Source organism: Notamacropus eugenii, chromosome 5 (assembly GCF_028372415.1).
Source record: "Notamacropus eugenii isolate mMacEug1 chromosome 5, mMacEug1.pri_v2, whole genome shotgun sequence".
NCBI lineage: Eukaryota > Metazoa > Chordata > Mammalia > Diprotodontia > Macropodidae > Notamacropus > Notamacropus eugenii.
This window is the reverse complement of record NC_092876.1, coordinates 29532113-29557064: the sequence shown is the minus strand read 5'-3', so window position 1 is coordinate 29557064 and position 24952 is coordinate 29532113. Positions and strand designations below refer to the sequence as shown.

General features: G+C 47.8%; 1 protein-coding gene across 9 annotated transcripts in view; it reads right to left on the bottom strand.

The window, feature by feature from the left end:
* Positions 1-24952, bottom strand: part of BICRA (BRD4 interacting chromatin remodeling complex associated protein) — a 66375-nt gene that overhangs the window by 40623 nt on the left and 800 nt on the right. The window lies entirely within an intron of this gene.

Here is a 24952-nt window from a genome sequence, read left to right as displayed (position 1 = left end):
ACCATGCCTAGTCTCCTGCTGGGTTTCTGGCCCAGGTTCTCGGATTCGGTGCTAGGGTCGATTCTGATTTGCTGCAAAGGAGTTAGCAAGCTAGCGAGCATACGGGCTCCCAGCAATCGGCCCTTGGGAACACACCTATGTTAATAACAATCCGGGGACATGGGCAAACCTCTGGGAGAAACAGCTGTTGGCTGGCAAGGTTTTCAACCAAGTCCCCAGAAGTGGGCGTCACCCCAGGAGCTGGGCTCTCCAGGGAGCCACTGCCTTTTCCAGGAGGGCCTCCCATTCATCTTCTGACCTCCGGATGCCTCCTCCTACAAAATCAGCCAACCTTGGGGCCAGAAGGGGCCTCCTCAGTGACCAGTTGGTCTGAACAGAATTCCCCCCTCCGATGAAGCCGGAGTTCAAATCCTCCCTCAAACGTGACCTTGGACAATTCACTTAGTTCAATTAACTGTCCTGGGCCTCAGTTGCCTCATTTGTAAAATACCAGATGGCCTCTGAGTTCCGTTTCAGCTCCAAACTAACCAGCCTATGACTATCCAGACTCCAACAGAAGACCCCAAAGGTGGAAAAACCCACAGCCTCCTAAAACAACCTAACTGTTTCTTGTTTACCTCTTGTAAGTTAAAGTTTGGCTGATACCATGTTTTAAATCACAGTGATCTCTGGCCAGACCCCACCATTCAGTTACCCACCCCCAGGAGCCATCCCCTGGTAACAAAACAAAATCACAAAGACCTAAGCAAGCCAGCAGGTACATCGTGCCTCTAGGACAAGGTATGCAGCATTCTGCAGCCATATCCCCTCCCCCACTCCCCTCCACAAAACATGTTCCAAGGAGAACCATCTCTCCTTTTCTCAGGGGCCAATGATCCAGTGTTCATTCAGCCTCATTTCCCCATTCTGTTTCTGGGCATCGTTAGGAAGGGGGCCCCCCTCCCCCAGACACGGGCCTAATTTGGCCTCTCCACCTAATCCCCTCTCTCCCTGCCCCCACCCCCAATTCTGCCCTCAAGTGCAAATGCTCTTCCACTAGAAGACTCTTCGGATATTTAAAGACCCCCATCCCGTCTCTCAGTAACTCGGGGGCTCTGGCTTTGCTGACACCTCCCCCCTCAACCCTCACCTACCATTACTAGTCAATCCCCTTTTTCCTGCTGCTGGGCCTTTGCACAGACTGGTCTCTCCCCTTGGAATGCCCTCTCTCCTCCCCTCCCCATTTAGAATTCCCAGATTCTTCAAGTCAGACACCACCTCCTTTCCTGATTCCTCTCCCCTTACCCCACCCCAAAACTGATCCCCTCAGGCAGCATCCTCCCCCCCAAATTACTTTTTAAACCTACTTTGAATGGAAAACATGTCCCAAAAGTCTTAGTGTGGTCTTAAGTTTCCAAATTTCACTAAGACTTTGGAGATACACTCTGTGTATGTGTGCCCAATCATCTATTTCTCAGGTCCATGCAATTCTCCCAAACTGAAAGAAAACCCAGCAGACAACCCTTTCAATTTCTGTCTGTGGATCCCCAGGGCCTAACACAGAGCCAGACACAGACACATAGTAGGGGCTGAGACAGGATGATTTTCAGTGGATAGAGCTAGTCCATCCCCCAGGAGCTGTGCCTTCCCCAGGGGGCCTAAGACTCAGTGGCCTGGGACAAGGATGATTCTCAATAAAGCCAGGCCAAACTGAAGTGAATCACAATAGCTGCAATTTACATACTGCCAGAAAATTCACACACATATGATCAAGCTCACAGGTCTCCAAAAGGGACATGCCCATTATTACTCCCATTTCACACTTGGAGAAAATGAGGCCCAGAAAGGGGAGGGAGACTTGGCCTAGAATGGCTTAGAATCACCAGAGCTGAGATTCAATTTGGGTCAGTTCCACCATTTAATTCAACCAGCATTTATCAAATGCCTACTGTGTTTGCCAGGCCTGGCACTAAAATGCTGGAGATACAAAAACAAAAAATGCAGAGTACCGGCCCTCAAGAAACTAACATTCTCAGGAGGAAGCTTGAAAATAGAGAAGGAAAAAGAAAGCAATCTGACAGCCTCTGGACAGTTGCACCAAAGCCAAGTCGGGAACAAACCAGGGACTGAAAGAGAAGGAAGTTAAGGGCATTACAAGCACAGCCTATGCAAAAGCATGGAGGTGGGAGATGAACTGCCTTCCAATTCAGAATTCAGCTTTATCATAACAATAAATCACATCTCTACAGTGCTTCAAGGTTTAAAAATGCTTTCCCCATAACAACCAGTGAGATAAATAGCAACTAGCTAATGACAAACTCAGAAAGCCTGAAATGCCTTGCCTGTGGTCCCATAGCTAATAAATAAACAGCAGAGTCAGTACTTGAATCTAGTTTCCATCTAGCTTCTGCTTTCTGTTGAAACGATCAGCCTTCAGCTTCTATCAATTCCAGCCCATCCTGCACAGGCCACCAAATACATCTTTCAATCATATTACTCCTTGGCTCAAGAAACAACCATGGCTCCCTACTGCCTTATGGAATTTGACAATCGGGCCCCACCAGACAGATCCAAACTTGTGCTCCATTTCTTTTCATTCTAGCCAAGCTGGTCTATATCTTCTTTCCCCCAGGCTGAGTTGATCTCTCCCCACCATGCTTTCATACACCTAGAATGCCCTCTTGTCTCCTCCACTCAAACCCCACCTCCACCTGCTCAGCTCCTCGCTCTGAACTCCCAAACCGTAGAGCCAGCCATCTCTGCTCTGCCCAGAGTCAGATCCTGCAAAATTATCTCATGTTGTTTTCCACCTGCTTCAAACCACCACCTTGTCTCCCTCAGGTAAGCCAGGCACTTCCAGAAGGCAGGGGCTGCCTCCTATATTTCCTTTGGCTCCCCCAACAAGGTTGATTTTTTTTAAGAGGCTAGGAAATTATTGTACCATAAGAAACAATGAATATGAGGAATTCAGAGAAACATGACAAGCCTTGTCTGAATGGACCTAGGAATCAGAAAGTAAAACCAGCAAAAGAACGTAATCAAAAAAGAACACTAAAAAGTAACCCAGCTGGTGAGGACGTAACATTTGCCTCCTCCTCTCAGCAGAAAGGCGGGGGACCAAGGGTGCCGAATGCTGCATGCGCTACAGAGGAGATACTTTGTCACTGGCTTTCATTAACTGTTTCCATGTTAACAATAAGTTTAAAAGATTAAGGACGGAGGCATATGAGGAAATAACTGGTTTAAAATACAAAAGACATTTAGAAGATTTCAATAGTCACTAGCACTTCTGTGGCTCATCAGGGTCTGCAAACTGCCGCACGTACGTTAACTCACGGGATCATCATGAATACTCTGCAAGGCAGGTGATGTCGTGAATTCCCATTTTATAGATAAGGAAACAGAGGGCCAAAGAGTTTCGTGAAATTACTTGCCCAAGGAGTCCCACAGCTGGCAAGGGTACAAGGCCAAATTCAAACTCAGGTCTGCCCAGAGCAGTCTATTCACTGCGCCAACCAAGCTGATACCATTGAGAGAGGTATGAAAGGTTAGCAGAAATCTGAGTACTGGACCTGGAGGCTGTCCATCATCGGTCCTGCTGCCATCAAACCACACCTCCAGCCGATATACAGCCTGGATGGAATCCGGGAGGGGTGGCGAGGATAGCTTAGCTAGTAGCAGGGCATCTAGGAGCGTGCCCAGCTATGTGACTCTGGGGAAGCCCCTTTCCCACTATGAGTCTATGGTCCTTCTCTATCCCAACGATCTCCTGAGATTGGCAAAGAGTTAGATAAGATTTGATTAACTACCCCCAACAAACTCCTTGGAAGAAATCAGAGCCACGTGGGAATGAGATGAAGACTGGATCATCCCCTCACCCCGTCTGCTCCTTCCCCAGGATGCTGTCAGTGAGCCTCCAGACAGCTGAATTCACATCCCAACATTTTTTATTCAATTACAAAAAGCAATCACCAGATCCACCTGCGCGACTGTCTGCAACGAACATTAAACATCAAAGAATGACAGTAAGGTAATTGTTGGCTTCATCCAGGGCGCTTTCTCTCTGAACTCCCCTAAATCCAAAATATGACCCAGATTTGAGGTCAGAGGACCTGTGTTCTGATCTAGATGCTGTTACTTTAGATGTCACCTTGAGGGCCACTGGCCCTCCCTGCACCTCAGTTTCACCATTTGTAAAATGGACTACATGAACTCTAGAGGTCCCTTCTATTTCAAAATCAATGCTCCCTACCTAGGTTCCATAGGCAGTTAACAGTAAAGCTCTGATGCTAGAACCTGGGCTCTGATCACTGGGTACCACTCCCCTCTAGAGATGAGGATGGAATCTGTCACATCCTTCAAGATGATGCTAATGAACTTGGCTAATGAATTTCAGAGAATATATCTCCCCTCCTCTAGAAGAGCAGGAGCATTCTTAGGGAAGGAAATTCATTATTGTAGACATTAATGTAGACAGCTACTTCCTCTGTAACTTGGGAGAGCTACCTGGGACCCTGAGAAGGAGCATGATTCGCTGAAGTCCACGCACAGTCAGTAGGGTCAGAATTGGGCCTAGGCTCTCCTGGCCCCAGGGCCAGTTTTCTCTACTCACTGGACCACACTGCCTCTCACATTATAGAATACTAACTTGCCAAGCTGATCGAGCCTCTTTTCCTCAGGCCAGGCTGATCTCTCTCCACCTGGCATTGCCTCGTCTCCTCCATTCACACCCCACCTTCACCTGCTCAGCTCTTTGCTCTGACCTCCCAAACAGGAGAGCCAGCCGTCTCTGCTCTGCCCAGAGTCAGATCCTGCAAGGTTATCTCACGCTGTTTTCCACCAGCTTCAAACCACCACCTTGTCTCCCCCAGGCAGGCCAGACTGACCTAGTCTACAACTCCCAGATATCGCCAGGGGCACCCCAAAGATCTGTTACTGAGATCTGTCACCGAGATCTGTCACCGAGGAGGTTACTGGCAGAATTCAGTCAGTCACTTGGCATTTATCAAACACCTACTATGGGCCAAGCACTGGAGATACTAAAGACCAAAACTTGCTGAGGTAGGGGCTGTGTCTGGCACTGTGGGCACTCCACCTGAGCCTTGGACCTGGCCTTCGGGGAGGTGAGGACACGACCAAGGCTAGCACAAGCCGAGGAAGTATACCATCCATAGGATTTAGAACCAAAACTAACAATAAAGGTCATCCAGACCACTCTCTTAATTTTACAGAAAGAGGAAGTGATTTATCTAAGATCACACAGCCAGTTGGCAGCAGACAGGGGACCTATTTTAATAGCAACCAGATAGCACAGTGGATAGAGAGTGCTGGGCCTGAAGTCTGGAAGACCTGAGTTCAAATCCAACCTGAGACACTTACGAGTTGTGTGATCTTGGGCAAATCACTTAAAATCTCTCATATCTGTAAAATGAGGCTAATAGTAACACCTACCTCCCAGGATTGTTTCAGGATCAAATGAGATATTTGTAAAATGGTGTGAAAACTTGAAAGCACCGTATGAATGCTAGCCATTACCATTAATTTATTATAATTGTTAATGAACCTTTAGACATTCAGTCAGTCAAAAAAACATTTACTATGTGACCTCAGAGAGCCAGCCACAAAGTCAAAGGGAACTAGGTTCACATCCTTCCTCCGACACATCCTGGCTGTGTCCCTGGGGGAGGGGAAGAAGTATTTACTGAGTGCCTACTATGTGCCAGGCACTCTCCTGAGCACAGTATCCCATTAGGAAGTCACTCACCCTCTCAGTGCTCCAGGTCACTGTTTCATACTCTAAGTCACAGAAATGGTGTAGACTTGCATTGGTAAGGGGAGTTTCCTCACCTGGGACTTACTTCCCTGTACTAATGATATTAAAGGTGCAGCCCCTTTCTCTGTCCTATTCTGCGAAGTGCACTGTGGGAGGGCCTGAGGGAGCCCCAAAATAAATAACACGTGCTTGAGACCTAAGGTCTACCTTTAACCTGGCAAGCTCAATTTAGCATTTACGGGCAGGTACCCCGAGAAGGCACGAGATAGAAAGAAAGTCTCCATAGACAACAGAATGATCACAGAAGTGCTTTCTGTGGTAGCAAAGAACTGGAAACAAAGTGGACGATGCCCATCCATCTACTGGGAAGGGCGAAACCAGCTATGTCCCTCGGATGTAACGGGATTATTAGCTCACCAAAAGAAACCTGGGAAGACTTGTATGAACTGATGCAGAGGGAAGTCAGAAGATCCAGGAAGACAAGAAGCCAGATGATTACAATAATGTCAAAGTATATGACCCAATAAGACGGCTGTACTGAGATTAGATGCAACGAGCAGTTCTGGTCTCAGAGGCCAGAGGAGGAAACACACCTGTGTCCGCGTCTAGACATAGCGATGGGGTATAGACAGGAGGGAATGTGGGAGTAGAATTCTGGGGCTGGGGGCATATCAGGGAAGAGACTCGGCGTCAATAAAGCTTTTTTTAAAAAAGGGTTTGAAAAGGACTGGTCCTAACTGTGCCAAAGGGCTACAAAAATGTGCATACCCTTTAACCCAACAATATCGCTTCTAGGACTGTATCCCAAAGAGATCGTTAAAATGTACATGTACAAAAATATTTACAGCAGCTCTCTTTGTGGTGGCCAAGAACTGGAAATGAGGGGATGCCCATCAGTTGGGGAATGGCTGACCAAGCTGTGGTATATGAATGTAATGGAATATTATTGTGCTATAAGAAATGAAGAACAGGAAGACTTCAGAAAGGTCTGGAAGGACACATATGAACTGATGCTGAGTGAAAGAAGCAGAACCAGGAGAACTTTGTGCACAGCAACAACCACAGTGTGTGAGGAATTTTTCTGGCAGACTTAGTCCTTCACAGCGATGCAAGGACCTAAAAATTCCCAGTGCACTCGAGACAAAACACCTTCCACATCCAGAGAAAGAACTATGGAATTGGATCACAGAATGAAGCAGACCATTTTCTCTTGTGTTAGGTTTTGTTTTGTTTTATGGTTCCTCCCATTCATTTAAATTCTTCTATGCAACATGACTATGGTGAAAATGTATTTAATAAGAATGTACGTGTAGAACTTATAAAAGATTGCACGCCGTCTCAGGGAGGGAGAGGGGAGAGAGGGGAAAAAATCTAAGATATATGGAAGTGACTGTAGAAAACTGAAAACAAATAAATTAATAAAAAAAAGAAAGAAAGAAAGAAAGAAAGAAAGAAAGAAAGAAAGAAAGAAAAGGACTGGTCCTGGGGCAGCTAGGTGGCACCATAGTGGATAGAGCACAGTGGATAGACTCCTGGAGTCAGGAGGACCTGAGTTCAAATTCAACCTCAGACACTTGCTAGCTGTGTGACCCTACATGAATCACTTAACCCTATTTGCCTCTATTGCTTCATCAGTAAAATGAGAAGGAAACAGAAAGCCACTTCGGTATCTTTGCCAAAAAAATTTTAAAAAAGCAAAAAAAAGGGGGGAGGGGTCACAAAATGTTGGACACAGCTGAACAACAACAGTAAAAGCTTTTAGAAAAGTTGAAATGTTCTTTTAAAAATGGTCCGATGAGGGAAGATTCATTGTTACTATTAAAATAGAGCATGGAGAGTGCTACTGTAGAGGCAGAGATGCATTTGGAATCAAAAGACCTGGGCTACAATTCTGGTTCTTTTTTGTGGCTTTGAGTAGGTCACTAGCCTCTCTCAGGTGGTCTAAATGGGTCTCACCTGTCCCTCCAGGGGCAGCTAGGTGGTGCAGTGGATAGAGCACCAGTACAGGAGTCAGGAGGACCTGAGTTCAAAGATCACCTCAGACACTTGACACTCACTAGCTGTGTGACCTTGGGCAAGTCACTTAACCCCAACTGCCTCATCCTGGGTCATTTCCAGTCATCCTGATGAATATCTGGTCACTGGATTCAGAGGGCTCTGGAGGAGAAGAGAGGCAGGTGACCTGCACAGCCCTCCCTCACTCAAAACAAAGTCAAGTGCAAGTCATGTCATTATTTCCCTGATGGCATGGTCTTCTTTGGCAAAGGACGAACACACCTGTCCCTCCCAGATCTACATCTATGATTCCATTAGTCACTTACTCTCCCTGGGCAGAAGTTGGGAGGGGCTGGACTATGGTCTCTGAGGTCTCAGCTAGCTCTAAATCGACGATCCTATGCCATTTGCCTGGCTAGATGGGACCTCCGGGATGTCTAGACCTTTGGCACAGAAGTTAGAAGGACTTGCCCACCACAGTCCCTCATATGGTCCTTAGGATCCCTGTATGAGTCTTATCTATAGAACCTTGCATGTCTTAGCTCTAGACGCCTGTGAGCTCCTGGGAGGCAGAAGAAATGCCTTAGATATCATCCTGTCCCATATACAGAACCTCAGCCCCCAACAGAGGCCTCTTGACTGACACTAATTTAGAGAGGAGCTTTGAGTTTCAGGGAAAGCTCAGGATGCCCCTTCTCCCCAGAGGGGCCTCTGCCCCTCCCCGAAAGAGGCAACAGCCCCAGGTATCTGGAGCTTGCTTCCTCCCCCTCCCCAGCCACAGGTGAAAACTTGACTGTTGAAGGCCTCTATACCATCATCGGGCTTCCAGCGGCAACTGGATCTATCTAAAAGTACTCTCATATCTGGCAGCTGATTTGGTAACTTCCACCTCTCCAAGAATGGACAATTTACTAAGAATTTTTAAGAAAACCCTGAGAGATAAGGAATCCATGTACTATCATGCCCATTTTACAGAAGAGGAAACTGAAAGGTTTAGGGGAGGGACTGGCTTGTCCAATGGGTCTACCTACTCAAGCCCTTGGTCTGGAGCCACTGGGATAATGGAAGCAGTGAGATCTTGGAAAGGCCCAAGTCCAGAGACTTGATAGAAAGGTCACATAGGGTACCCCAATATCACAGGATTCCATTTGGGGCTGGAAAGACCTGGTGGGGGTGGGGAGCATCTAGTCTAGAGCCCTTATTTTAGAGATGTAGAATGGGAGGCCTTCCAAGGTGAGAATGGCTTGCCCAGGGTCACACATTCAGGTCCTCAGGCTCCAGAATGAGTGCTTTTTCCTGTTTCAAATCCCCAGTAGAGTCATCTGATCAAGGTTGGTTTCTCTATATGTAAATACAGAGGGGTAGAACTAAAGCACTCCTAAGGCCCCTTCCAAGTTTTGAACCTAATGATCATAATTGTTGATTATCAGTGTTGTTCAGTCATATCCAACTCTTCATGACTCCATTTGAGGTTTCCTTGGTTACTGGAGTGATTTGTCATTTCCTTCTCCAGCTCATTTTACAGATGGGGAAACTGAGGCAAACAAGGTTCACACAGTTAGTGTCTGAGGTTGAATTTGAACTTGGGGTCTTCCTGACACCAGACCTGGTATTCCATCTACTTTGCCACCTAAGTCCCACAAAGATATCCAGCAGCCAAGGATGAAGAGGGAAAGAGGGAGAGAAGAGCTGTTGGTATGTTGGGCTGGGTTCAGAGAGCCTGGCAAAGTAAGAACTCCATTTTGATCAATCAAAAGCATGTATTAAGTACCTACTATAGGCCAGGCATGAGAGATACAATGACAAACTGGTAATAAGTCCCATAAAAACCTGTTTTTCTGCTAAGCTAACATGATTGATTTTTCTTTTAAGGATGTGCAAGGGTCCCCCTAATGAGGACAGCAGTCATCAGTTAAATAAACAAGCCAAAAAAATTAAAATTAAAATCTCTAGGAACAGATGTTCTAATGTAAATGAATCCTGAATCTACTTGTTATGGAAATGGTACATTAGGCCACTCTGAGGGGAGGCCTGGCATCAAACAGTGGGTGCTAGGGAGGGGGGAGGGCAGCAATGCAAGAGCATTGTCTCAGAAACATGGAGGATCTGGGTTCAAATCCTACCTCTAACATTTACTACCCAGGCTAATCCAGTCAAGTCACTTCTCTGGGCCTCAGTTTCCTCATCTGTAAAACGAGAGGGTTGACAACCAGAGACTTCTGGCTCAAAATCTATGCTGCTGTTCAGTCATGTTGGACTCTCTGTGACCCCACTAGGGGTTTTCTTGGCAGAGATCCTGGAATGATTTGCCATTTCCTTCTCCAGCTCATTCTACAGATGAGGAAACTGAGGCAAACAAGGTGAAATGACTTGTCCAAGGTCGCACTGTCCATGAGTTTAAGAGGCCAGATTTGAACTCAGGTCTTCCTGACTCTAGGCCCAGCACTTTATCCAGTGTGCCATCCAGATCTGCAAATCTTAAAACGCTATAATGACACAGACTTGGACAAGTCACCTTATAGCTCAGTGCCTTAGTTTCCTTACTTGTAAAATGAAGACCAGATGCCCTCTAACCCTTCCGATTACAAACCCATCATCCTGTGGTGGCCTAGATCCAAAGAACTGGAAGGGAAATCAAGTCATGCCCTGCCCCCTGACCCAAGAAATGCCCTGAAGCAGCTCCTCACTGCCTACAGCATGGAGACCAAATTGTTGGTCTAGAATTCAAGAGCTTCTATGTTACCCTGCCAACCTATCTTAAGTCCTGACATTCCCTTCTGTACCTGATTCTGGGTTCATCCAGGCCAGTCTCCTCCATGAAAGAAGCGTGTCTGAATCCTGGCTCAGTTGTGAGCATCAAACCTTAGCTATATGACCTTCAACCAGTCATATAACCTCCGTGGGCCTACAGTTTCCCTTCTAAAACTGCAGAGGACAATTTAACAGCTCCAAAGGTCCTTTCTAGACTTAAATCTCTGATTCTCTATTCTAAGAGGCCTTGATCTCAGGTCTCCACCCACAGTAGGCTCCTTCCTTCCTGGTGACTCCTGAGTCCTTAGTCAAGACCAGCCTTGACTCTCCTGACCTTCCCCATCCTTCCAACCCAGTGACTCTCCATCTGGCACTTGGAAGTCTACACTGCACAGTCTACACAGACTGTTCTCTGGTCATTTCTAGTGGCAGCTGGGCATCACAGAAGAGGGAGCATTGGGCCTGGATTCAGGAAGACTGATGCTTACACCCCATGCAGCCTTGGACTAGCCATTCAACGTCCCAGGGCCTCAGTTTCCTCATCTGTAAAATAAGGAGGGTTAAACTAGATAGACTCAGGGGTCTGTCTTTTAGATCTAGAGCTAAGATCCCAAGTCACTCAGTCATGAGCCCCAGTTTCTTCATCTTCGGTGATAGTAGTAGTGGCAGTAGTAGTAGCAGCAGCAGTAATGGCTAACTTGTATAAGACACTTTCAACATCAGAAAAGTTTTTTGCATATTGGATCCTCCCAACAACTCTAGGAGGTAAGGGCTATGATTATGCCCATTTTACAGATGAGGAAGCTGAGACAGAGTGAGGTTTGGAGACACAGAATACACACAGCATACAGTAGATGTTTAAGATATGCTTGCAGACTGACTGCCCAAGATGCACTCCTTCCTTATTCCTGCCTCCTGGCTTCCTTCGAGTCCCTTCTATCAGAAGCCTTTCCTAATCCAGATTAATTGGAGTGCCCACCCTCGGCTGATTCTCTCCAATTTGTCCATTGCAAGTCTATGGCTTGTTTGTACCTAGTTATCTGCATGTGCTCTCCCCCAGTAGGCAGGGAGCTCCCTGAAGGCAGGAAGTGTTTTTGTCTTTGGCCTTTGTTTCCCTTGTACTCAGCACCCTGCCTGGCATGCAGTAGGTGCTTAATAATGTTTATTGGCTGAATGACCAGTAAGCCACCTCCAAAATGGGACGGCTGAATTCAAGCACTCTCTGTACTATGCTAATTCTGGGAAGTGATGATCTCAAGTGCTTTCCAGCTCCATCTAGACCAGCGGTGGGGAACTGTTTGGATTCAAAGGGCCACACTTGAGGACCTAGAGGGTCACATATGGCCTCGAAGCCCCAGGTTTTTGTGATTCACTGTGGTAAGTGCAGGGCTGGGATGTCAAAGTAGGGTCCTTCCTTTAAGACACAGCCATTTGCCCTGAGAAGCAGCCTTTCAGAGCCCTAGACTCATCCTCATCCTCATCCTCAATCCCATCCTCATTCTCATCCTCATCCCTAGTCCCAGCAACATCCCCAGCCCTATCCCCGGTCCTTCTCCCATACCAAACCCAGGATCACCACCCAGGGCTCTCCCAGGTCCTGGAGGGTGTTAAGAGCCCCCCACCCAAAAGTCAGCTTGGGGCTCAAGTCCTCTCACTGGCCAGCTCTGGGACCCTAGGCACGCTACACCAAGCTCATTTCCTCTTCAATAAAACAAAGACCCATCGGCCTTGAAGCACTTTGTAGACACCAGAGCAGTGGGAGCTAAAATCTGGACTGGTCTTGCCTCCCCAAAAGTCCTTTCCTGGCAGCCCTTCAGCAGTGGGGAGGTGGGCAAGGGCAGCCCAGGCCTGGAGTGCTAGGGAGACTGGAGTTGAAGTCTCTCAGGGTCAGGAGGAAACAATGGAGGGGAAGAAGGGGGGAGATCCGGAAATAGCTATGATGTCAAAGACAAAAAGGCCTTAATCAAAGTTTGGTAAAGTACTTCACTTAGGTACTCCAAGGGCCTCCCGAAGACACCAAAATATTTATAGCAGGTGCTTAATAAATGCTAATTGACTGACTAATAAAGGGGTAGAAACAAAGCAGATACCCAACAATGGGAGAAAGGTTAAGCAAACTCTAGCACCTGAATAATGCAATGTCTGTGCTGTAAGAACCAAGCAGTATGAGGAAAGAAGAGAAGGAGACTTTATTAAGCACTAGGCATCGTGCTAAGTGCCTCACAAATATTATTTCATTGGATTCTCACAACAGCCCTAGGAGGGAGATGCTTTTAGAATCCTCATTTTACCACTGGGGAAAACTGAGGCAGGAGTTAAGTGACTTGCCCAAGGTCACACAGCTGGAAAGTATCTGAGGCTACATTCGAACTCAGGTCTTCCTGACTCCAGCCCAGAGCGCTCTCTAGCTGCTTCTTGGCCCGAGGTACTTTGTTCTGGCTGTCCCCCAAGCCTGGAACAGCTCTTTCCTTAGATCATGAACCTCCTTGGCTTCCTTTAAGTCTCAACCAGAAACCTTTATTGGAAGTCTTTCCCAACCTGTCTTCATTGCTGTGAGTTCTGACTGTGACTTACTATTTATCCTGTACGTGGTTTGCTTTCCATATATCTGTTTGCATATCGTCTCCCCCATCAAGACTATAAGGTCTCTGAGGGCAGGAACCGGTCTTTTTTCTAACCCATTCTAGTATCTCTGCCAAGAAAACCCCAAATTGGGTCAGGAAGAGTAGGATAAAACAGACCCACAACTGTATCCCTAGTGCCTGACGCACAGTAGGTGCTTAATGTTTACTGATTGATGAACTGTCTCAGTCACTTACTGCCTGTGCAACCTTGGGAAAACTCTGGGTCTCAGTTTTCCCTATCTATAAAATGAGGGGACCCTTGGAGGTCACCAAATTCAGCCCCTTCATTTATAGAGGACACAATGGAGATTCAGAGAGAAGAAACTCTTGATCAAGCTAAGGTTCAAATCAAGCTGGGATTCCAAGCCAAGTTCTCAGACTAAATCAAATGTTGGGATGGAGGGTGTCTCTGAAGGACCTTCCAATCTCTTAAGTCAAAGCTTTCATTAGAAGTTCATCTGTGTGCTCTGTTCCTTCCCCGGGGGAGGGAGAAGAAATAAGGCACGGGCAGCTTTTGAGCAGAGTGACCTCATGGGCCTCCGTTACCTGAGGTCACACTGAAGTCCTAAGTATGGAGGGCTCAAGGTTGGTCCATCGAGTAAAGGCAGAGTCTGGGGGCACAGAGAACTAGCAGCCGGAGGGGGATTGGGAAGGTAAGACATGAAAAGGGGGGTGGGGATGGCTAGTTGACCACAGAGGAAGGAAACCTGGATGGAGCCAGCTCAGGCTGGGGTCAAGACCAAGCAATTACAATTGACTCTAGGCTCAGGGGCTCCATCTGTGGCTGGGGGACAGAACACGCATCAATGTCCAATTCCTTTCTTGGGAGGAGCAGCCCCACTGGTCTCTATCTGGAAGACTGACCACCTGGGGCCTGGTGCTTTTCTGAGCAAAGCAACACACCAAAGGACTAGAACCAGGATGCCCCAGAGTGGTGAGGGTGCATCAACAAGATCTGGCTTCGAATGCCAGCTCACTCTGTACCAGGTCACATTCATTTTCATCTGTAAAATGGGAATATTGGAACACACTCTACATTGCAAAAAATGATCTCTGTAAACCTGAAACCTTTATAAACTACAAACCCACAAGGGTCAAGAATGGAGATCTTGGCAGAGACCTAGAACACCTCTGGGCCTAAATTATTCCCACATCTGGAAAAAAAGAGGAATGAAGTAGATGATCTCTAGTGGAGCCGTGTGGTACAGTGGAAAAGGAGTCAGAGAACCTGACATTAAGCCCAGTCTCAGTTTCCTCCTGTGTAAAATGCTGGACTAGATGACCTCTAAAACTAGGCTTTTATAAAAGCCTGAGTGAGCTCCTACTATATTCATGGCAAGGAGAACACAAAGAAATAGAAGGCTTCGTCCAGGACCTCTTAGTTGTATTACAATCTATATGGGAAGAAAGGCCAAGCCTAAGGCAGTTTGACTCAGTGGTCAGTAATACAGGGAAGAGAGCAGGGGGTTTTGTGTCCCCAGCACCTGGCACATGGTGGGCATTTAATATAAAGTGCTGGTTGTCCCTTTGTAAACTTTAAAGGCTTAACATGGCACTAATGTATCAACAGTGAGTGGGATAGGAGGGAGGCAAGGATATGCACAGGTCCTATCTTTCAAACTAGACTAAGGAAAATGTCCAGTACAAGAACATTCAGAGGGCCTGGGTTCAAACCCTACCTCCAATATGTATCACTTTGGGCAATTAATTTGTTCCACTAGACCTCAGTTTCCCCATCTGTAAAACGAGAGGGCTAGACTTGATGGAGCCTCGGAAGTCTCCCCTAGGTCTAGAGCTACGACCTTTAAAAGGGGAGATCCTGTCTCACGCCTTTGTAATCCAGAGTCTGGCACAGGCAGGCTCCGAAGTGATGCCAAGTCTTCCTTTTAGGATCTGTTCTTGTGGCATCTCCCCAAGCAACACCAGGGCACTCAGATCAGTTTCTGTGCCTTTCTATCTGGCCTCCCCAAAACCCTCGAGGTCTAGGGCCATGACAGGAAGATGCGTAGTTGGATGACAATTTGTGAGGGGAAACACAATGAGCAGACTGTAATCTGAGTCAGTGGTGGGAGCTAACAGATAAAAAAGCTAGCATCGTTTTTAGAGATGTAGCAAGCAGAGAGAGAGAGAGAGAGAAAGAGAGGAAGGTGAGAGGCCTAACACCCTGCAGTCAGCATCTGCTCAGTTCTGGCCACCACATAAGAAGGCCATCAGTGTTTTGGAGTGAGGGTCCATAGCAGAGCAACAAGAATGGGTACATCTCCAGATCTCGCCACATGTGGGAGGGCGAACCAGAGAAATTTAACTTGAAGAAGAAAAGAGAGAAGAAAAAGAGAGAAAAGAAAAGAGGGGGACAGCAGGAGAAAGCGAGATGTTCCAAGTCTTTAAAGGTTCCCATGTGGAGAAAGAATCAGATTTGTCTTGTGTGGCCTATAGAACAACTCAAGCTGGGAGTGGAGGAGGAAGTCACAGAGACATCAGTTTCAATGTGATGGAAAGAATGTAACTTTCTAACAATGAGATCTGTCCAAAATGCAGTTCAACAGGCATGGTGGGTTACCCATCATGGAAGGAGTGGATAGCCAAGTGGGGGCCAGGATGTAATAGACATTTCTCTTCAGCTAGGGCAGCAACTCAGCTTTGCGATGGGACCCTGCCTGTTGTGACAAGCCTCCCAGAAGGACCTGGCCACCAGTGATGGGGGCTCACAATCCTACGCCTTTTGGATGCTCTGGGGCATTGGAAACACAGCTAATGTTTCTCATAGATGACATGCAAAGTTATGAAGTACGATGGCTTCTGTCAATGCTCCGGCTCAATGACTATCTTTACTCAAGACCCATTTAGCACCTCTCTGTGGACCTGCTGTTTCCACTTAGCAAACCATAAGCTTCCTGAGAACAGGCACTATTTCAATTCTGTCTCCTAATTTTCAGTGCCTCTCACAACAGTAAGCATCTGCTGAACTAAATATATCCATTTTATTGTAGCTAGATGGGGCAGGGAACCTGCACCTCAAGGCCACATATCCTCAAGTGCGGATTGACAGTCCCACCCTAGGAACTCCTACCTGAGAAGGACAGGAGAGAAGACAGCGTCCTTGCCCTCAGGAAGTTCCTGGTTTAGGTGGGGATACAAGACACTATGAGGGCTGTATTACGGGGAACAAGACAGAACATGGCTGGTCAAATAATAAACTGGGTACAAATCCTAAAAGGCCCAGGACAGATCGTTAACCATTCTTGCTGTCACAGACTCCACCCACTTGGGTGAAACCTAGAGAACCCTCCTCAGAATGATATGCTTAAATTCATAAAATAGAAGACAAAAGATTATAAGAGAAACCAATTATACTGAAAGAAAGAGGCCATTTTTTCCCCATCCAAGTTGATGGACCCCCTGAAATCTATCCAGCTAGGTAAAGCAGCATATTATATACAATGTGGGACTTACAGTCAGGAAGAACAAAACTCTGTCTCAGACATTTATGAGCCATGTGACCCTGGGAATGTCACATCACCTTTCTGCCTCAGTTTTCCCATCTATGAAATGGGGATTATAATAGCATCTGCCTCCTAGTGTTGTTCTGAGGAGTCAGTGAGTCAACAGATAAACCTTTATGTACAACAGCACTTGTTTATTATTATTATCACTATCCAAGGACTTAAAAAACCCTGCCCTATGACCATGGAGAGCCTGGATATCATGGGCAAGTCACTCTCTGGACTAAGACCTATCTGAACTCCAAATCCAATGACAGGAGTGTCAAAGCACTGGCAGCAACCAAGCAGAGGCTAGATGAGCCTTTATCACGAGTGTCACAGAGGGGATTCCTACTATCCCCTCTGACAGGCAGGAGTAGAAGTCTCTTCCTGCTCCAAGAATCTGCCATGGAGTCATGAAAGGCTTCCCAAGGAGGATGAGAGTGAAGGTCGGAATCTCACCTTGAACCCTTTCAAGACAGGAATTATTCAGTCCTCCCTTGATCAGCATTCCAAAGAAAGGTCTGCCTCCTATACCAACAACCACACCTATCTTCTCTCTACTAGGAGAAAGCTAAGTGAGTACAGCACTGGACCTTGAGTCAAGAAGACCTGAGCGCAAATTCAGCCTCAGACACTTGACTGTGTGACCTTAGGCAAGTCACTTTACCTCTGTGTACTTCGGTTTCCTCATCCATAGAATGGAGCTAATAATATTGTTTTGGGGATAGTGAGATATTATTTGTAAGCCAGGGTCCCTAATCCATGAATCCTATAACTGAAAAAGTTCACAAGGGTTCATCTAACTTATTATAATACATGCTAGGGGGAGAGAGGAAAAGGTTATCAGCTGCCTTATTAACTCACAGCATTTCCTCCCCATGGACAGGTTGTCCACCAGAGTTCCAGATTCAGCCCAGAGATTCTTCATTCTGAAGCTTTTGAAGGCTTACAAAGCACTTTCCTCACAAGACCATGAGGAAGAGAGGACAGGCGCTATTTCCCACCCCTCACCCCCATTTTACAGATCAGGAAGTTGGGGCCTAGGGAGAGGAAGTACTTTGCCCCATGTTCACATGGCTGGTGAGAGTTGGAGGAGAAAAGCCTCCTATGAGTGCCCCTAAAAGAGAGATTTCTCCCTAAAGACAAGGGAAAGCAAGAGAGAAAATCCAGACATCAAATTCAAGCACATCTGGGCTCATAACCAGGAAGGCAGTAGCTACAGGGATGATCTGAGAGTATGACCAATAAAAAACCAACTCCGGGAGATTACCCATAGCTCTAACAACTGAAAAAGGAAAACAGCAAAGTGCAGGATTAACAAAGTACTCCCTCACCTGAAAGTGACTCCGAACCGGGCCTTGGAGCTAGAGCGACTCTGAAAGACCATTTTACAGATGAGGAAAACAGAGGCTGGCAGGAAAGTGACTGACCTGAGGTCTGAGCTAGGACCAAGCAGAGCTGGGAGGAGTTCGTCCCAACACCCAACACTGCCTCCAAGGCCCATCTTCATATCTAAGGGGGAGGGGAGCCATCTCATTTCTAGCAAGACAAGGAGGATGGTCTTGAGCAAGCTGGACCTACACCCCCCAACTTCCTCCTGGAAGGCAGGGATCACAGCGATCACAGTCTGCTTGAGGAGATGAGCGTTCATGAATAACAGCATAAGGCACCAGGACCACCTAGAGCAGTGGTGCAGAACCAGGGCCCATGAATGTGGATGGGGAAAATAGCTGACAGCTCAACTATGTACAGATGGGGCTGAGGCTTCCACCGGAGGGCTGCCGGGAAACCAGAAAGGTAAAGATGCCGCAGGCCAAGGGATCATGTTTGAGGCCCTGACTCACTTTCTCTCTCTGGGTCTCACTTTCATATACCTAAGAGAACTGGAAGGCAGTGATCAGGGAGGAAAAGGATCATGGGGACCTTCACCCACTGGGTCACAGATCTGAGGAGGAAAGGGAGCCCCTCCTTTACCAACGAAGTTAAGTGACTTACCCAGGGTCACCCTGCTTGCTGGCTGGTGTCAGAGTCAGGACTGGAGTCCTCTCCTCAACAGCCAAGTCATGGGCCGGCCTGCCTGAGTTCTGAGATGTCTTTCAGCTTCAAAAGTCTAGTGTCTGTTATCTGTGATCTAAGCATCCAGCAAAGAGTACAGACAGTACTGAAGCTGCAGGAGTTCAAGGAAAGGGGGGGAGAAGGGGAAAGAGAAGGGAGAGAAGAGAGAAAGAGAAGGGGGGAGGAGAAAGAGAGGAGGGGGAAGGGGAAAGAGGAGAGACAGAGGAAGAGGGAAAGAGAGAGTGGAAGGAAAGAGAGAAAGAGTAGGGGGGAAAAGGGGGGAAGAGAAAGAGAGGAGAAAGGGAAAAAAGGAGAGAGGAAGAGAGAAAGAAGGGAGAGAGGGAGGTAGAGAGACAGAGAGAGACAGAAACGGAGAGACAGAGAGGAGAGACAGAAACGGAGAGACAGAGAGGAGAAACAGAGACAGAAGTCAGAGAGAGAGAGAGCTGGCATCTAGTGGGTGAGGAAGGCTCCTGGGGGAGGAGGGCCTGAGCTGGCCCAGCAGGGAGGGGTATCCCAAGAGAACAGCTGTAGGGGCAAAGGGGCCTTCATCTTCTTTCTCTTTGTCAAACCCTGCAGTCAGGCAAGGTCTCAGTGAGACAAAAGGCATTAGAAAGTCCCAGAATGTCTCTGAAACTCAATTTCATTATCCTCACAACAGGATCACAGATGGAAGGGACCTCAGGAGTCATCTAGTCTGACCTCCTCACTTTTACAGATGAGGAAACTGAGGCCTGGGGAGTGATTATTAAGTTTGCCAACAGGCAGTATTTGAACCCAGATCCTGGGATCCCAGAGCCAGGGTTCTTATTATTGTTATCACTCCTCCTCCTAGAGAAAGAATTCTCAACAGGATAACCCATCCCACAGAGTGGCTATAAGGAAAATAAATCCTCTGTACACAAGGCATAGCAGATAGAGCGCCAAGCCTGGAGTCAGGAAGACCTGAGTTCAAATCCAGCTTCTGACATCGACTAGCCATGTGACCCTAGGCAAGTCACTTAGCCCTATTTGCCTCAATTTCCTTATCTGTAAAATGAGCTGGAGAAGGAAATGGCAAAGCACTCCAGTACCTCTGTCAATAAAATCCCAGATGGACCCACAGAGTCAGACATGATTGAACACAACCACCACAACAAAAGTGCTATAAAAATGTGACTGCTGAAGGATTATAGAAATGACTTCCTCTGCCTCCTCTTCTTCCAGAGCCTCAGCTGGATGACCCCAGGTTCCCTAAGAGCCTGCCAAAGACAGCCCCTGAGGACGAGCCAGCAACAGTGATAGCTGGTGTTTACAGCAAACTCGTTTACGTATATTATATATCAAACTCATTTGAAGATAACTTCATAATAATTATTCAAGGTGGGTGCTGTATCATTATCCCCATTTTTACAGATGAGGAAACTGAGGTGGAGAAGGGAAGTAACCTGTCCAGGGTCTTAGAGGTAGTTAAGTATCAGGGCCAGGATTTGAACTCAGGTCTTCTTGAATACTGGTCCAGCACTCAGTTACATTCTAAGGAGTTCACTGCCAAAGGATCAGTCACCAAAATGTGATCATCTTTTCTGCCACAAATTATCACAAAGATCAGGGATGGGGTATGGTGACTTGGGAGTCAGAAAAGCCCTGGGTCCAAACCCTCTCTGAGCCACTTAGCTGGAAAAGTCACACCACTCCTCTTCAGTTTCCTCATTGGAGAAAGGTGGGTTTTGAATTTAATGACCTCTAACGTCCCTTCCAGGGCAGCTGGGTGGTGCAGTGGATAGAGCATCAGTTCTAGAGTCAGGGACACCCAGGTCAAATCTGGCCTCAGACATTTCCTAGCTGTTGTGACCCTGGGCAAGCCGCTTAACCCTGTTTATCTCAGTTTTCTCATCTGTAAAATAAGCTGGAGGAAGAAATGGCACACCACTCTGGTGTCTCTGCCAAGAAAACCCCAAATGGGGTCACAAAGAGTCGGACGTTACTAAAACAATTCAATAACAAAAAAGGTCCTTTTAAATCTAAGATGCTTTGATCTATGGCCCATATACTGAGATTTGGAAAGGACCTTAAATACTGACTCATTACACTTAAACAGGCAACCAACCCATCTCTGGGTGCTTGCATTGTAATGAGAGACAAAGAACAATTCTTAATGGTGGAATTTCAGGCATGAGAAGCAGAAGAGGAGGTTTTTGGGGGGCTGAGGACAAAGGAGGGTTGTAGCCAGGTGTGACCTCTGCTAAACCGTGGGTCAGCCCCTTGGAAGAGCCCTGTGGTCAGATGCCACTGGAGAAAGCTACATCCATCCCACGGAACACTGCTCTCCCTCCCCCCAGGGCCTGAATCACTAACAATTGCCAGGAAAGAAAATGCCATGTTTTCATGTTTCCAATTAACTCCCAGTCTTGGGGCTATCCTCTGAAGTCTCAGGCCAAAGAGAATGCTGAAGAAAAAAGGGCTCTCCAGCATCCCCTTGGAAGTGAGGCATGTGACCCCACCCCCACTCCGGACTATGGGCAGGTCTCTCCCAAGAGGCTCGGAACCAGCCACTGAGCCCTCTGAAGCTGCTGTCCTCCTCACAGAAGCCCCAAAAGGGAAGGGGGTGAAAGGAATATTATTATGCCCATTTTACAGATCAGGAAACTGGATCCTGAGGAGGTCACCCACGATAGCAGGGCCACTCCTTGGAGGGGAAGACGCAGAAATAGATGCCTTTTCTACCACCTGGGTTTCCCCCAACTCTGCCAGGAGACCTCCATCACTTACAGTTCATTAGAAAAGGGACCCAGCAGCTCACCTGCCTTAAGCCTATGATCTCCCAGCAAAAGGTAAGGCTCTGTCTCCCCTCTCAAAAGGGTATTAAAGCTTGAACAAGCGTGTGAGGGAAGTATTTGGGTGGGGGTCAAGCCCAGCACAATCTGGCTTAGACTGATCTCACATTCCTCCCCCTCACCAATGCCACATTCCAGCCACATTCACCTACTAAATATCTTTCAGTGGGGTGCCCCTCCCCCCCCAATCTCTGAATTAGCCCTCCCATCTCCCATCTCCATGCCTTTGCATGGTATTCCTCATGCCTGGAACATTCTCTCAGGGATCACAGATTTCCATCTGGAAGGGACCTTAGAACTCACTGAATCCAACTTCCTCATTTTACAGGTAAGGAAAATGAGGCCCAGAGAAAGGTAGGTCCCTTCAAGGCTCCCTCTGAATGAGTGATTGTGCTGACTACCTCCTTCCCCATGTTGTTTATGCTTCTTTTAACTTAGAGGCCACATAGAATAAAAAAGAGAACCTTGGTCTCTGGGAGTCCAGGAGACCTGGACTCAAATCATTTAATAAAAAAAACAAAACAAACCTCTGTGCCACAGTTTTGTCATCTGTAAAATTAGAGGGTTAGACAACACGTCCTCCAAAGTCCCTACTAGCTTGAAATCTATGATCCCATGAGTCTTCTCATATAATTTATTTATGTTCTGCATTTACTTAATATCTGTATATGTTTTCCCCTCCCTCTCCAGTAGTCTTCCTCTCCCCCAGAAGCTCTTAGGGTACAAACTATTCCTCCTTGTATCTTTGGGGATGGTGCTAGATATTCAGTAGGCATTTAATAAATGCTTGTTGAAACAAACTGAACCGGTGTCTTGCCAGGCCCCCTCCAATTGCTCTCCATGAGGTCACCTATTCCAGGGCAGAGACCCCTTCACTTTATGACCTAACTTGGAGCACTGCACACAGAATGAATCATGGGAACACATCTGATTTCCAGGGCGCCCTCTGCTTTGCTTTATCCCATCTGACACCTGGTGACAAGCCTTGCAAGGTAGGTACTTTCATCTCCATTTTACAGGTAAGGAAACTGAGGGTCAAAAAGGACCAGTGCCCAAGGCAGCACTCCAAGCCCAGCTGGCCCTCTCTCCAACTCTAGGATGCCTTGGGATGTTAGAAAAAGCCGAGAGCAAGGGACTCCAACCGCAAGACTTTGGAAAATCACTTTGCTTCTCCAGATTTTAACTTCCTCTTCTGTAAACTGAGGTGCAAAGGGGCAAGGTTTGGACTGACTGGTTTCCTTCCAAGGTCCCTACCAGCTCTGGGTATGATCCCAGTAAAAAAGTCCCTTCAATGCTGCCCAAGTCCCATGTATCTGTCACTTCAGGTGGTCCAGCCAGGGATGGAGAGGGGGCATCTGAGTCCAAACCCAGGGTCCTGCTCACACCAGACCAAACTGTCAGGCACAGTGCCACACATTCTCAGCTCCACAGAGACATCTCTCACTTGAATCCTCCCAAAGTCCAGGTATCTGTCTTTTTACTTGAGGGGTCAGACAGGGGAAGGTAGGACCTGTATCTATCTGTAAGATCAATGCTTACTCGTATATACTATTGGGGGGTACTGCAAGGTGCTAAGTGGGGAGTTCTCCTTATCCCACCCTAGAAACTGAGGGAGGACAAGACACTCCTCATATCCTCCAGGCTTCCAAGAGAGCACCTGCCTGGTCACAGGAAGAACTGGAGATCACAGGAAGAACTGGCAGTCACAGGTGCAGAGGCTCAACCAACCTTTGCCCCTCCCCACCCAGCCCACAGAATCACCCAGGACCTCATCGGTGGAAGGCAGAATCTGATCCAACCCCTTCATGCTATAGAGATGGGACATTGGCCTAGAGAGGGGAACAGACTTGGCCACAGTAGCACAGTCAGGTAACAGGAAAGGGAGCGTTTGAACTTGGGTCTCTCATAGTCCAGAGATCTTTCTATACCAACTGCCATCTCCTTCTGATGCCTCTGCATCCCCACGAAGATTGATTATAAACATTAACTGCCCCAGTCACTGAGGGAGGGATTGGTTAAACTCATTCTCAACAGGGCTGACAACTCAGACAACTTTCAATTTTGTCCTTCCGTGGGCCACCTCCATTTTAATAAATGATAAAACAGCTCCCCCAGACTCCAGCAAAGGGAATGAAATGTTTCAGGCTAAATTGGGGGCATAAGAAAACCAGGCAGGAGAGGAATGGGGAGAGAGGGAAGGGGTCCCCTCGTGCCTATGGCCAGTCTCAGTGGAGGAACTGTCCTCAACTGGTGGCATCCAGCATTACCCATGGACTACAGGACCCAGAGAGTGGGCCTCTCCCACTCGGGAAGCAGAGAAAGTGAGGGTATAAATTCAGAGCTGAGGGGAGGGTTTGGGAAGACGCAGGAAAGTCACAGGTGTCCTGAGCCTTGGCTGAGAAATCCCCTGGAGTCAAAAAAAAAAAAAAAAAAGCTCCAGCCACCAAGAGGGTAATGACAAAACCACTAACCACTACCCCCAAACTAGCCGGTGAAGTTCTGTGGCTAAAGGCATAATAAATCACCCGGCTAGGGGGGCTGGGGCTGGGCAAGCCCGGAGGTCTGGCCTCTGGATACATGGGGGGAGACTCACAGACACCTGTCCTCCTCCTCCACTCCAGGGGAGTGCTCTTGTCCCAGCCAGCAGAATAAGCTTGCCAAGCCTGGGAGACCCACCCCAGCTTCCGACCCCCCAACTGACGAGGGACTGGAGCTGTGGAAACCACAAAGAAGAAAAACAAAGACCTAAGCAGGGCTACAAGAGGCTGGGGCCCCAGACGAGAACCCTCTCCGCCCCCCACCCCCAGGTCAAGCCAGTCCCTCGGTGCAGTGCCCCCAGGCCAGTAGCAGCAGGGATTTCTCAGCGAGTCCTTCCTTCCCCCTCCCCCAGAGTGGGGCCATTCTCCAGAGAGGCTCAGGCTCCGGCCACCACCGTCTGCTGACCCGAATTCTCCGACTCCCCTCCAGTTAAAAAAAAGGGGCTTGAGAAAGGGGTAGGGAGAGCCGGCGAGGCCCAAAAAAGGAATCCACCGACTGGCTGAGCAAGGGAAGAGGACCGAGGCGGCCAGTGCTGGCTTCCAGGCCCAGACATCAGAGAGGAGTTGTCAAACAAAGGTCACCACCAGAGGCTCGCAGATCTGGCCCCTCAAGCCCCCTGACATCTCCCCTCACTCATTTCCCGGCTCCCAGAGCCCAAGGCCGTGACAGGGTGGGCCGGGGACAAACAAAAACACTAGAAGCTGGTTCCCTCAAGTCCCCCCCTCCCCCCACTAGAAAAACCCCTCAGGGGGTGACAAAGCTGAAGCTGGGGAAGGCAGGGGGAGGGGATCCAGCCTGGCTTCCCTTCCTCTACACTAGGTCCTTAGGTCCCTCAAGATTTCTCCCTCCCCTGGCAAGCCAGATTGGAGATGGGGAGGGAAGGAGAAAGTCAACTCGCCTTATTGTTTGGGGTGGGAGGAGGAGTTTATCCATCCT